The sequence below is a fragment of the Aethalodelphis obliquidens genome, unplaced genomic scaffold (genome assembly GCF_003676395.1).
Source record: "Aethalodelphis obliquidens isolate GAN/ISIS:26980383/991018 unplaced genomic scaffold, ASM367639v1 scaffold3, whole genome shotgun sequence".
Lineage (NCBI taxonomy): Eukaryota > Metazoa > Chordata > Mammalia > Artiodactyla > Delphinidae > Aethalodelphis > Aethalodelphis obliquidens.
Window position 1 is genome coordinate 43,541,415 of NW_020837947.1, and position 12,608 is coordinate 43,554,022.

At 36.0% G+C, this 12,608-nt stretch overlaps 1 protein-coding gene across 1 annotated transcript in view; it reads left to right on the top strand.

Annotated features, from left to right (window-relative positions):
• Positions 1-12,608, top strand: part of FRK (fyn related Src family tyrosine kinase) — an 86,055-nt gene that overhangs the window by 56,044 nt on the left and 17,403 nt on the right. The gene's annotated exons all lie outside the window — the stretch shown is intronic.

The following is a 12,608-nucleotide window of genomic DNA, read 5'->3' on the forward strand; positions in this document are numbered from 1 at the left end:
TTATTTATTTGCTTTTTGATACAATAAAGGATTATGCATTGCATTTGGTTCTGTACATAAAAAGTCAATTTTCAACAATATTGGCAAGAATATTTTGAATTATTTTTTAACCATTCATGTATTCATTGATTCATTCATTCACCCATTCATCATAGAACTTTCATTTGTGTTTGCTATATGGCATAATTGTGTAAACAACTAAGCAGTTCACACTATAACATGCACTTGATTATTATGCATATAAAGCACTAATATGCAAAGTGCTTTAAGAATCCAGAAAAGAGAACAGTTATTTTCTGAAAGGGATTAAAAAAGGAGGGCATTACAGGGAAATGAGACAACAGTCAACACTATACCAAATAGTGAGTAAGAGTAAGTGGAAAATAGCATGCATAAAACTTATTTTTCTCTTTAGATAATGTTCATTCTTAAGAATCTTTCTTCCTTTGAAAAATCAGGTGATGCTCCTTAGATTAAAAATAAATCATTTTCTGTGATGCACTTTTGAACCCTTTAAAAAATAAAATGGAGATCTGTAAATTGTTCATCCCTTGCCACCAGTATGCTTTAATAACTAACAAGGTGCTAGATTGTATGTATTATAAATGCGATCATGATAAATTCAATGTGGGTTATATTTTTGGATAGCAAGACATTGCCAGACCTGAGGTACCCGACCAGTTCTCTCTGGGTCTTGGGCTTTGATAATATATAAATTTAATGATCTCAAACTGGGAAAAGGGGGAAGGATTAAAAGCAGAGTTGAGCAGTGGAATACAAAAGGAGGCACAGATAAGGAAGAACATTTGAGGCATGGTGCTGAATTTTGGGTTGAACAGGAAACTAAGACATCTCCGCTCTGGAAATGAAAGTCAGAGACCAGCAGGCCTTCCAATTCCTCCTCCTTACCACCAGGCTTGAGCAATTTAGTCCATTTTATACTTCAGGGAAATAATAACTAAATAAACGTTTATATTTCAAGGTTACCTGATTCTTAAAGTATCTAAGCAATTTCTTTTTGTTACTCTAAGTGGCAAATACGTGTTATTGAAAAAAAATTGTAAAATTAAGCTTAACCAGAATATTTCACATGGTGTTTATACAAACAGGGACATTGTCTGCAATGCTGAATGCTATATGTGTACCTTTATTTTAAAACCAAAACACCATACTGGCTTCTGCTTTCTGCTCCCCACTCTACAACTGCAGCTACTGAGGGCTTTCAGTCAAACATGTGCCCCCTCTTGTGGCGTATCAAGAAATAGCATGCCATCATGGAAACAATACAGTAGTTTAGATTGTCTGTTTTCATGACCCATTAATTTATAGGAAGGGGAAGAATATCTGATTTTAGTTGAAAAGAAGTTTATAATTTTAAAATACCTCTAGCAACTTGTACTGAAAATATTAAAAACATCTGACTGGCAGTAATCTTACTTTATTAATGTCAAAAAATTGACCAGGGTTTACATTTTTCTTAATGATTCAGGTATCTAGTTTCTCTGTAGTGAAAGTTACATAAGATGTGTTCATAATGTAAAAAGTGAATGAAATAAATACAGTCCAATTTAATAAAAGAGTAGCTCTAATTTTAAGCTGTGTATTTAAAATGATATATGTATATTAGCTACTTTCTATTTGTCAGCATTGCATCTATCATGAAGTCATTTCTAATGCATTTTAGAAATGTGCTTTGCATTAAGCTATTAGGCGCTTTGGCACAGGGATTACAATTTAAGAAAGTATTCTGTTGTCTTAAAAGCCTATGCATGGCAGAGACTAAATTTATTTCCTTATTTGTTTCAGCAGGGCAGGGACTTTCCTTAAATCCTCTCTCATAGCTATCTCCCTTTCACCTGCAGATGCTTTAAAAACGGTTTTGCTAGAAATAAAATATGCAGGAAGCAAAAACATAAAAGGAAAGAAGCAAAAATTATTTTCCTATTTTCATGTAATTTTAGTAAGCATCATTTTCTGTATATCTCTATGTGTATTATCCTGAACAAAATGATGATCCAGGCCTTAAAGAACTTGGGATTCATTCATTCATTCATCAAATACTTATTTAATGCGTACTATGTGCAGTTGGTATTCAGAAGGCTGGGCTATAGTGGTAAACAAGACAGTCCCTGACCTCATGAAGTGTCTATTCTAGTTGGCAGTGGAGGGGAGATGCCAACTAAATAGAAAAGACACACTCGTATAGGAAAGATATCTACTTATTTGTTGTGTTACTCTGGTTTTTACAAGACTAAGCAAATAGTGGAAATCAAGGAAAGCATTTTGATTTTCTTTCTTTTTTTAAAATTTTTATTTATTTTTTGGCTGCATTGGGTCTTCTTTGCTACGCACGGGCTTTCTCTACTTGCGACGAGTGGGGGCTACTCTTCGTTGAGGTGCGCAGCCTTCTTTCTCATTGTGGTGTCTTCTCTTGTTGCGGAGCACGGGGTCTAGGTGCACGGGCTTCAGTAGTTGTGGTGCTCGGGCTCAGTAGTTGTGGTTCATGGGCTCTAGAGCGCAGGCTCAGTAGTTGTGGCGCACAGGCTTAGTTGCTCCGTGACATGTGGGATCTTCCTGGACCAGGGATCGAACCTGTGTCCCCTTCATTGGCAGACAGATTCTTACCCAATGCGCCACCAGAGAAGTCCCACACTTTAATTTTCTATACAGACTAATGGTAGGTTGGAGTAGAAATGAGGATTGCTTTCTTACATTGGAAATTTGAGAGAAATCTGGAAGCAGAATATTATGCTAAGATTAACTCAGTTGGGAAGATGAGGTCATCAGAGTGTCAGTTGGATTCTCCCATTAAACAGTAATAAACTCTGCAGCCTGGGTATGGCGCTCTCCTTGGAAGGGCGAGGGGGGAAGGGGAGGACGTACTGTTCAGACTCTTTAAAGCTTCTGCTAGGATGTGCCATATATTGTGTTTGCCCACACTCCAAAGCAAGTCACAAAGCTGCATCCTAAGTTCATGGGATGGGGAATGATGCTCCACCTACTGCAAGCCATTGCAAAGGCCAAGAGAGAATGATTCACTGACCTCATGTCTCATATAAGTAAATGCAATCAAAGGGCTCAAAATCCAGTAGGAGAGGTACAGTATAAATTACAGGAGCAATACTGTGAATGAATTCAATAGCAGAAGTCGATGTGCAGTGGGATATGAAGGGCCAAGTGAGCTGCTCTGCTTGCTTGAGTCTAGGGGCTTAATGGAGGAGGAGACGCCTGAAATGGGCCTTGAAAAATGAACTTGTCTATAGCACGTAAATAGAGTGACATCGTAGTTGGAGTAAATAGTCTGTGCAAATGCACAGAAACAGAAAACACCATGGTGCATTCAGGAAACTACAGATAAGTGTTTAAACGTTGAGGGTAGGGTGCAGGAGAGAATTCCGTTAAGGCGTGTGAACTTTAGGCGATGGAGTGCCCTTGAAGAGCTTTAGAAAGGAGAATAACAAATTCAGATTGTGTTTTAGAAGAGGACTCTGGTGACTGTGGAAGCTGGATAGTGATGCAGGACACAGGGAAAACAGTGTATGAGCTTACTGCAGTGAGCTTACTGCAGTGGTCCAGAAGAGAGACTTCAAGGGGCACGCCACAAGGTGATGGCAGTGGAAAGTACGGGCTGCCAGGATATAATGCTCGGTCAGAGATGAGAAGTCAGGGAGAGAGAGGATTCGGTGTGATCCTCAAATCTCTAGCTTCACTGTCTGGGTTTCAGGGTGGCAGTGCCATTCACTGAGATAGAATATTCAAGCTGGGGAGGAAACTTGGGGAATAAGATAATGTGAATTAAAATTTTGACTTGGTACATTTGAGGTGCTGGCAGGGAAGTTGAGTGAGCAGCGTAGCAGAGAGAGACTGGGGGGTCATTACACATTCAGTACAGTCATCAGAATCCAAATGTCTGCAATATTACTAAGAATCGTTGTGAGAGCTGATATGCTGGCCCAGGTGAGAACCAATATAGAAGGAGAAGATGGAGGCAGAGAAGCCTGAGAACCAGTAAGAATAAGAAAAGTAGAATCACTGTGTTAGATGGAGGAATGTTCAACCTGTGTTTCCCTTTAAAGGTGTCAGTTGCAGAAATAGACCTTCTCTGCAGCATTATCCTCATCTCAAGATTAAATAGTACCAATAAGCCTCCTTGCTCCCGGAGCTGTGAGCAGTGTCTTGTGAGAGTTGCCTAAAAATACTTGCTGTTTGGCAATAGAAGGAGACAGTTGGTGGAGGGATTAAGAATGTGGTGTGGGATTCAGAGTCTCGTTCTCTGGTTTTGACTCACAGAATGAATATTTACCTGCTTTGTATCCAGGGGAAAAGTACTTAATCTCCCTCGACTTTAGTTTCTCCTCTGTAAAATGATGAAAATAATATCCATATCCCTTAGGGTTGGTATGAGAATGAAATAAAATACTTCACAAAAAAGCACTTAGCACGGTGCTTGCTTAAGGCAGGTGCTCAATAAAAATCCAGTTGCTTTTATGTTTATGCATCAAGAATACTACCTTTTTCACAGAAAGATGGAGGTGTTGGCCCACCTTGCATTGGAACGTGTACTTTGAACTGTTTTTCTGGGGTAGTGGTGAGTCATCCTGGGTACCCATGGTTGTTAACCTGGTTCACCCCTGAACTAGTGAGAGTCATTAGGAAGATGGCTGGCCAGCCTTCAAAGTGTAGCCTGTGACTAGGAGATGGTTTGTCTTTATATGAAGTGTTACGTGAACATGACCTGAACTGTGTAGGCCGGAAGTTATGACAAATGAAACCAAATCTAAACAGACTTATGTAAACTTTGCCTAATACTTGTCCGAAATAAATAACAGGAATATATCTTATATCAAGGGTCCTCATTTAATATGATGAAATTTCCAAGAATGAGAGCTCTCTGCTTTTGGAAACGTGAAGGAATAATGAGCAAATTACCAAAAGCTGTCTTGCATATGTAAAAACAATGAAAAAATGGAAGGACACAGTATTCTGCTGTGAAAATCAATTAGCTAATACACGAGAAGGTCCTTTGTATTTTCACAAGAAGATAAAAATTGATTTCAAGGTATTTCAATTATCATCCATTACATATCTCCAGGACTTTCATGTTCGCTCTGTTTAGCATGTCTCCTCATTACCGAAATGGGGTGCAGAGAAGAAGAGAGATTCAGGGACTGAGTTCTCCTTCATAATAGAAAAGGCTTCCCAAGAGTTTGGGAAGAGTTTGATAGGGACAGGAAAGATGGCATTCTAAAAGTCCTAAAACATTCTCCTGAGAAATTAGTAAATTATTACTTGAAAAAAAAGAAAACAACTAAACAAAACAGGAAACAAGAAATAAACAGTTAAAGGTTTCTACTATTTCTACTGTCATTCACAGGATACCCTAGAAGACTAGACTTGGATTCCAACCCTGCAAACAAATAGTAGTTTATTTTGAAACTCTAGACTCATCAGTAAAAGAGGAATTTAGACTAAATCATCTTTAAAATTTCTTGTCATTCATATATCGTATTCACCTTCCGTTGATAGAATAGTAGGACTTGCAGAAACTGTCTAGTCTCATATTGCTGTTTCTGAGATCTCTTATAATTTGAAACTTCTAAGGGGAGCATCAAACCTCCCATGAACAGAAACCCCAGAGAACCAGCCTATTCTGGTGTTGGACAGTTCATTTCATTAGAAATTCTTTCTTATGTTTAGTAGGTGTGCCATTTTATTTGATTATTTATCACTAAATTTGTGAATGTGTTTATTTACTTCTACGAAAGGATTTAAGTTGGCTTACGTTGCTGAAACACAGTGCAAAATACAGCTAAACATAAAAAAGGCAAATCAATGAAAAACAACAGAGAAATAGATCTTGCTGAGCCTCAAATGGGAGAAAAGTATCACAGTTTAGAAATCAGTTTAGCTGGGAGTTCTCTGGCAGTTGAGGCAGAAAGGGAACCATATTGTGCTTCTCACTGGGTTATGTAAAAAGAGATGCACTATATTTTAAGCGTTAAGTTCAAAGAGAAATGAGTTCATGGGGGTCTTTATATAAAGAATATCAAGTATCATTATAGTCAGTGTCTTGAGACGTATATGTGGACATTGTCTTAGGTAGTTAATTCTTATGTTGCCTCTCTAACAAAGTGGGAAGCATTATGTATATATTTTTATTTTAAATTCACTATACCTTCATTACAGTTGGTTTGGGAAAACAGAGTAAAATACTCACAAATCTGCCAATCTAACTCAGCTGTTACCATGTTGGCAAATTGAATCATCTTGGCCCTCATGCAATTATGGTTTTCACAAGGAACCTCAGCTGGGTTCCTTCAGCAGGAAAGGGCTCCAGGATGTGTGAGCAGCCGGATGTATCCTTATGTTTAAAATAATACTATTCTTTTAATTCTGTATCCCAATTATTTCACTTAACACATTTTATTTCACTTAACACATTATCTATTTTTTTCTTGTTACTACATAATTTTTATGATTATAGTTTTAACTCTTAATTTTCAGATTTGCTACAATTTTCCAGTCATTTAATGCTGTAAAAATGCTGCAGTGAACATTCTTATATGTATTGCTTTCCCTGTTTTGGCTGATGAACAGCAGTTAGTTTCCTATACAAATGTTTTCATTGAATTTCATGTTGGAAATGGGCCCACGTTAGTGGACATTATAAGAACCAGCCCTTTGCAATGTGTTAGTGTATTTACTATTAAGAATCTTGATGATGATATTGCTTATTACATTTTCTCTGTGTGTGTGTGTGTGTGTGTGTGTGTGTGTGTGTTTTATGAAGACCTATGTGAGAAGTTTCTCTCTCATTTCAGTACCAGCAATAGTGTTTTGGGTTTTTTTTTGAATAACAGTTTATTAATATTTTATTCAGGGAATCAGGTAACTGAATGAGTTTCTCTCATGGTTTTGAGCTGTCAAAAATGTGGAGAGCCAAATCTTTGGTCCACATCTAGCAAACATGGACGGAAATCTAAAGAATACCTTACATAAAGCATACCAGCCTTGTTCCTGGAGTCATCGTCCTTTCCTTTCCTTTTTGTCCACTTATCTTAAATTTCATTTTATTTTGATAATTTATGCAAGCCTTTGGATCTTTCTGGAACAAAGCAGATATATAACTAAATGAATGCGTGTAAATACTTGGATTATTTCCTTAGGGTAAGTTTTGAAAAGTAGAAGCACTGGCTTTCATGTCACATTAAATCTTAATCCAGTGAAAGACTTTCTGTAGGAAACTGAGATAATATAATCCACGGATGTAAATTCCTGATGATTTATTGCAGATATAATACTGAATGAGAAGTTAAGAGTCCCAAGAGGAATAAAGAGTCAAGTTGTTTCCTAGAGACTTTCTGTGCAATAGCAGATGCTGCAAATGCTATTTTTATGTAAAACTGTGGTAGATGCTTTTTGATTATATGAGAAAATATTGAATGTTATAATTATGTATTAATTAAAGTGATACTCATCTTCATAAGATATCATATGTATAAACAGCAAAACTGACATTTTGTTCTGAAAATTTAAGAGCCAGCTTTGATTGGGGTTTGGCCTGTTTTAATAAGGAGTTAGACCATAGGGGTCTTGAGGATAAGACCAACAGTTTTCTCAAACATATCCTAAGTATTTGGACAGATATGAGGTTCAAGCTCATGGATTTCCATGCTATATAATATGGAAGAGATAGTTGATTTTTGCACGTAAGGGTAGTTGATTATGTTGTCTTTGACTATAAAAGTACCTCAGCCGGTCTACTGGACCAGTAACAATGCTGAAGACCTCAGGACATGAGAGCTATCAGATGTATCTTCAAATAGATTTTTTAAGTTTTTTGAGTCACCTAATGTAGACATTCTCTTAATGAGTCTTCTCTTAACCTAGCAGCTTAGTAGTCAAACTTACTGACTGATGTCCACAGCACACTGAATATGCCTGGCTGGGAGACAGATGACCTTGGGGACCCAGTAATTGAGTTTTATGCATGAAGAGAGTCAAATCTGTTTGTTCCTTTTGGTTTAGTGGATTTTTTTTCATCAGAAAAGAACAAGTCTTCCACATGATACCACTTTAATATTTTGAGACAGGTGTAATTTCTTCTTTCAAAACTACTCATACAGGAATTCTATTCTGTTTGCTGTAGAACAAAACACAGTGTAAAATGGGTGTGTGTGTTAGATTCTGTTTTAATGGGGGATACAGTGTAATAACTCAATTTAATGTTATTTACTTACTGGTATAGAACTATCTTAACATGATTTCTAAAGCAATGGTATAGGAGGTGTTATCATGATTATAATAGTTTTGAAAAGTACAAACCACCCTTCCAAAGAGAAATCAAATAAACAGGAGTTTACATATGTAGGAGTTCTCTCACACAGAATTAATGGCAGTTTCTTCACTTAATATGTTTGGTAGCCACTATGTCATGTAGCCTTTATTGTGCAAAGAGTGGAAACTTTTACTTTGGACGTGGCTCTCTTGTTGACAATGCTATTTGATAATACTGATATTCTAGTATAGTACTCACACATTGCACATTTAGAAATGTCTATCATCCTTTGTGAATAATGGCACTCAAACTATCCCTGTGAGAGTATATAGATAAGATCATTATTTTCATTTTCTAGATAAGGAAACTGAAATGAAATTCCTTGCCAAAGGTCAAAGAACAAATCACTGGGAGAATTAGATTAGGGCAGTGAGTTCTTGATTTTCAATCCTTTGCTTAATCATCTAAGTCATATTGTTTTACCCAGAATGGGAACAGATTATTTTCAGTCAGTAAGAATAAGGCTGTGCCCAGATGATGCCAGAAGACTAGCTGAAAAATGAAAATCTGCTCAATCATTTGTTTATCTGTAAAATGCCAAACTACATGTTATACTGATATCTTTCACTAAGCCTAGTAGGTTGTCTCATGTTTTGCAGACATAGCCTCTAACTTAATGTTTATATTGTACTAAAATTAACTTTAGTTAATTTCTGGAGGGTCTGTCTTTTAAAAACTTAATTTTGGAATATTATAATTATTTACTATGTTCTGAATAATATGTTAGTCGTGTGGTAAATTGAGGAAAAAAGCTCTTTGAAAGTGTTTTTTGATGACATCTCACACCTTTGTGTGTGGTAGACAAACTCTTTTCTATCATCAGAGACTATGCGATAAGATCTCACCATTAGGAGAAAGCTGGGCTTCTACGTCTGCCACCAACTCCTTCTAAATTCATTTGGGCCTGGCATTTAGGACTGAAATCATAAGACTCCATCTATATCACATGTATTCCTGCAGAATCAGTTACCCTGGACGTGAAGGTGGTCAAATAATCAGGTGACCAGTGCCATGGTCCTTATAGAAGGTCATGGGCAGAAATAGCTGAATTCTTTCAATGTTCAACAAACCTTTATTGTATTCCTCATACATACTTACCTGCATCTCTGCAATATATCCTAATTCTTGGACGTGTTCTGGTAGATTAAGCAGTTGACAGGTGAAACATTCTCCCCTAGGTCAAACAGCATCAATGAGAGTCAAGATGTAAACTCAGGATGCCTGGCTTTCAGTAGCTCAATTCATTCAACTGTGATGCTACTGAGTTTGTTGAGGGATGATTCCATTATATTTTATATAACGTTTACATGTTTTGCAGTTAAACTACTAAAATGCTTAACTAATCTGAACTCACAGTAATTCACAATAAGAATAGCACAAGCATTATCATTCACTTATAGCCTGTAGAATTTGGAATAGGTTTGGTTCAATAATAAAGATCAAAGCAAACCAGAAAAGGAATAGAAAATTCATTTCTCCTTAGTTCTGAGACCTTCTGAATTCAATCTTTATTAAGAATGACAGTTTGCAAATGTGTGGACTCACTAATATCAAATTTAAATCACTTTAAAAAACCCACTTATTTTGGATTTGATTACTCAGGAATACAATATTAAAAGTGCCTTCATCCTGACTATGGTGTATTGAACTTCCCTGATGTAGCTTCTGTGATCTAATTTTAAAATTTTATATATATATATATATATATATATATATATATTTCAGTCTTGGCTAGACTGAAAACTTAAATGAACTGCATATAAGTAATCTATGATGCTGGTCAGAGATGGAGTACTTATTCCTGTGTTATGTTGCAAAGCTCAAGAAATTAGATATAAACATGAATGACTGTCCTCTAATAGTATTTATATGCTGGGGCTAAGTTTGTCTTCCTCTATTTAAAAATAAAATTCCAGGGAAGACTTGACTTAAAAGTATTTGTATAATTACCTGTTTAATTTTGCAGCAGACATTTCAGAAGCTTACATTTCTCTTCAAATCCAAGAGTTAGTGACATCATTCATTCATCTAGCAGATGTTTATGTTAGTTGTTACTCTGTGTCAGGCTCTGAGTAGGTATTAGTTCAAGACACAGAGTCCCTGCCCTTCACAGAGCCGCCTCCACTGAGATAAATCCACCATCACAATTAAACTGGGTAATGTGATAGAAAGGAGCTGGGAGGAGTACATGCAACAGGGTGATGGGGAAGGCTGATTCTGAGGATATGAATTGAGACCTGAAGAGGGGCTGGCTACTAGAAAATTCATAGAAAAAGCATTCAAGTGGTGTTCAAGACTCCAAGGTGAGAATTACTTTTTTTTTGGTAATGTGTAGTTTTCACAATTTGTAGTTTTCTGAAAGCACTACAGAAAGAAATGAGAATTCAGAGAGAGAAAGCAACAGCCATTAGAAATGTTGGAACATTAGAGTGGAAACATATGGAAATTTGGAGTTTTCTTAAAGCCTGCTCTTTTAATGATGAAGAAATGGAGGCCCAGTGACATTGCCATGTTTTGGTCACATACTAGTTAAATTGTAACCTGGGTCTCCCATCTTCCTGTCTATAGCTTTTTTCTATTAAACAAAATTACCTTTATTGTGCTTGACAACTCCAGATGTATTGAAAGTATTGGTTTTTACAGTTGAGAGTTTAGACCTTTATCTACAAATAGTTGGCAAACATTTATTTAGGCTTTCTTTATGATCAATGGCAATTGCCAAAGCCATATTAATCATTGGGATTTGCATCCCTTATTAAGAAAATCACAAAGAGTATTTTAACCTTTCAGTCGTCTATTGACTTTAGTTTCTAGCTTAGAAATCATTAAGTCTTTTGTGATGCATTAAAAGGGAATTCCTAAGTTTAATTTCCATGTAGTCCACTTCAGTTTGGAACCAGATATGGTCCATCTTGATTAAAAAAGGAGAATTTTTTTATTGCTTCCCATCGTTTCCAATTATAGATCTGTTGGCTTGCTAGACACCTCAGTCATACTTTATGCACTTTTCTTTTTGATAAATGGCAAACGAATTTTCAGGCCAACAATTTATATAAATTGCAGGTATAATTTATACTTAGCTACCTTTCTACTTCTAATATTTTTATTACTTTGTGGAGAAATGAATTGGGGCTAATATTGTTTACATCTCTCTTTGATTTTGTTTGTTAGCCTTTTAATCCATAAATGGAATCTGTAATGAGCTTAGCTCTGTATCCTAATAAAGCCCTTCTTTTTGGTGATGATTATATAAGGCAATTAACATTGCCCCAAGAGTTATAGTCAGTGGGAATGGTAATTTGACAGATCAGAGAGTACAACGATGTGTTCCAGACACTTAAAAAATTGTAATTTAAGAACCTTATATTACTTTTGGAGGAGCTAAATGTTTGCCTGTTCTCTGCATTTTATTATAAAGAACCGAAAAAAAATATTCTCCTGTATGCAGATGAAATGCTTTTTTTCAGTTTTATTGAGGTATAATTGACAAATAAAATAAAAAGGTATTTAAAATGTACAACATTTTGATGATTTGATGATGATTTGAAATATATATACATTGTGAAAGGATTCCGCCTTCCCACATCGAGTTAATTAACATATCTATCACCTCACATATTTCTCTCCGTTTTTGGTGAGACCATGTAAGTTTTACTCTCTTAGCAAATTTCAACTATATCATACAGTGTTATCAACTTTAGTCACCATGTTATATACTAGATGCTTAGAACTTACTCATCTTATAGCTGAAGTTTTATGCCCTTTTACCAACTTCTCCCTTATCCTGCTCTCCCCAACCCCATTCCCAGGCAACAATTTTTCTACTGTTTCTATGAGTTTAATTTTTTTTTTTTTAAATTCCACATATAAGTGATACTACACAGTATTTGTCTTCCTCTGTCTTATCTCACTTAGCACAATAGCCTCAAGATTCATCCATGTTGTTGCAAATGACAGGATTTCCTTCCTTTTTTAAGGCTCAATAATATTTCTCTCTCCCTTCCTCCCTCTCTCCCTCTCTTCATCTCTACCTGTATTTATATCTATATCTACACATAGATTTTGCTTTCTGAGAACACTGTTTATTTTATTTTAGTGTCCATGTTATAGAATTTCATGGGAGGAAATTCTCCTTTGTCTCTGTACCAGAAAGAACTGTTTCTAAACATCTTTTGTGATTTTATCTTATGAACACTGTGGTTTCTGAAACTGTTTCCTTCTTTACATTGCTAGAATGACAGAGTCCATTTTATAGCTTGTTTTAAACAAG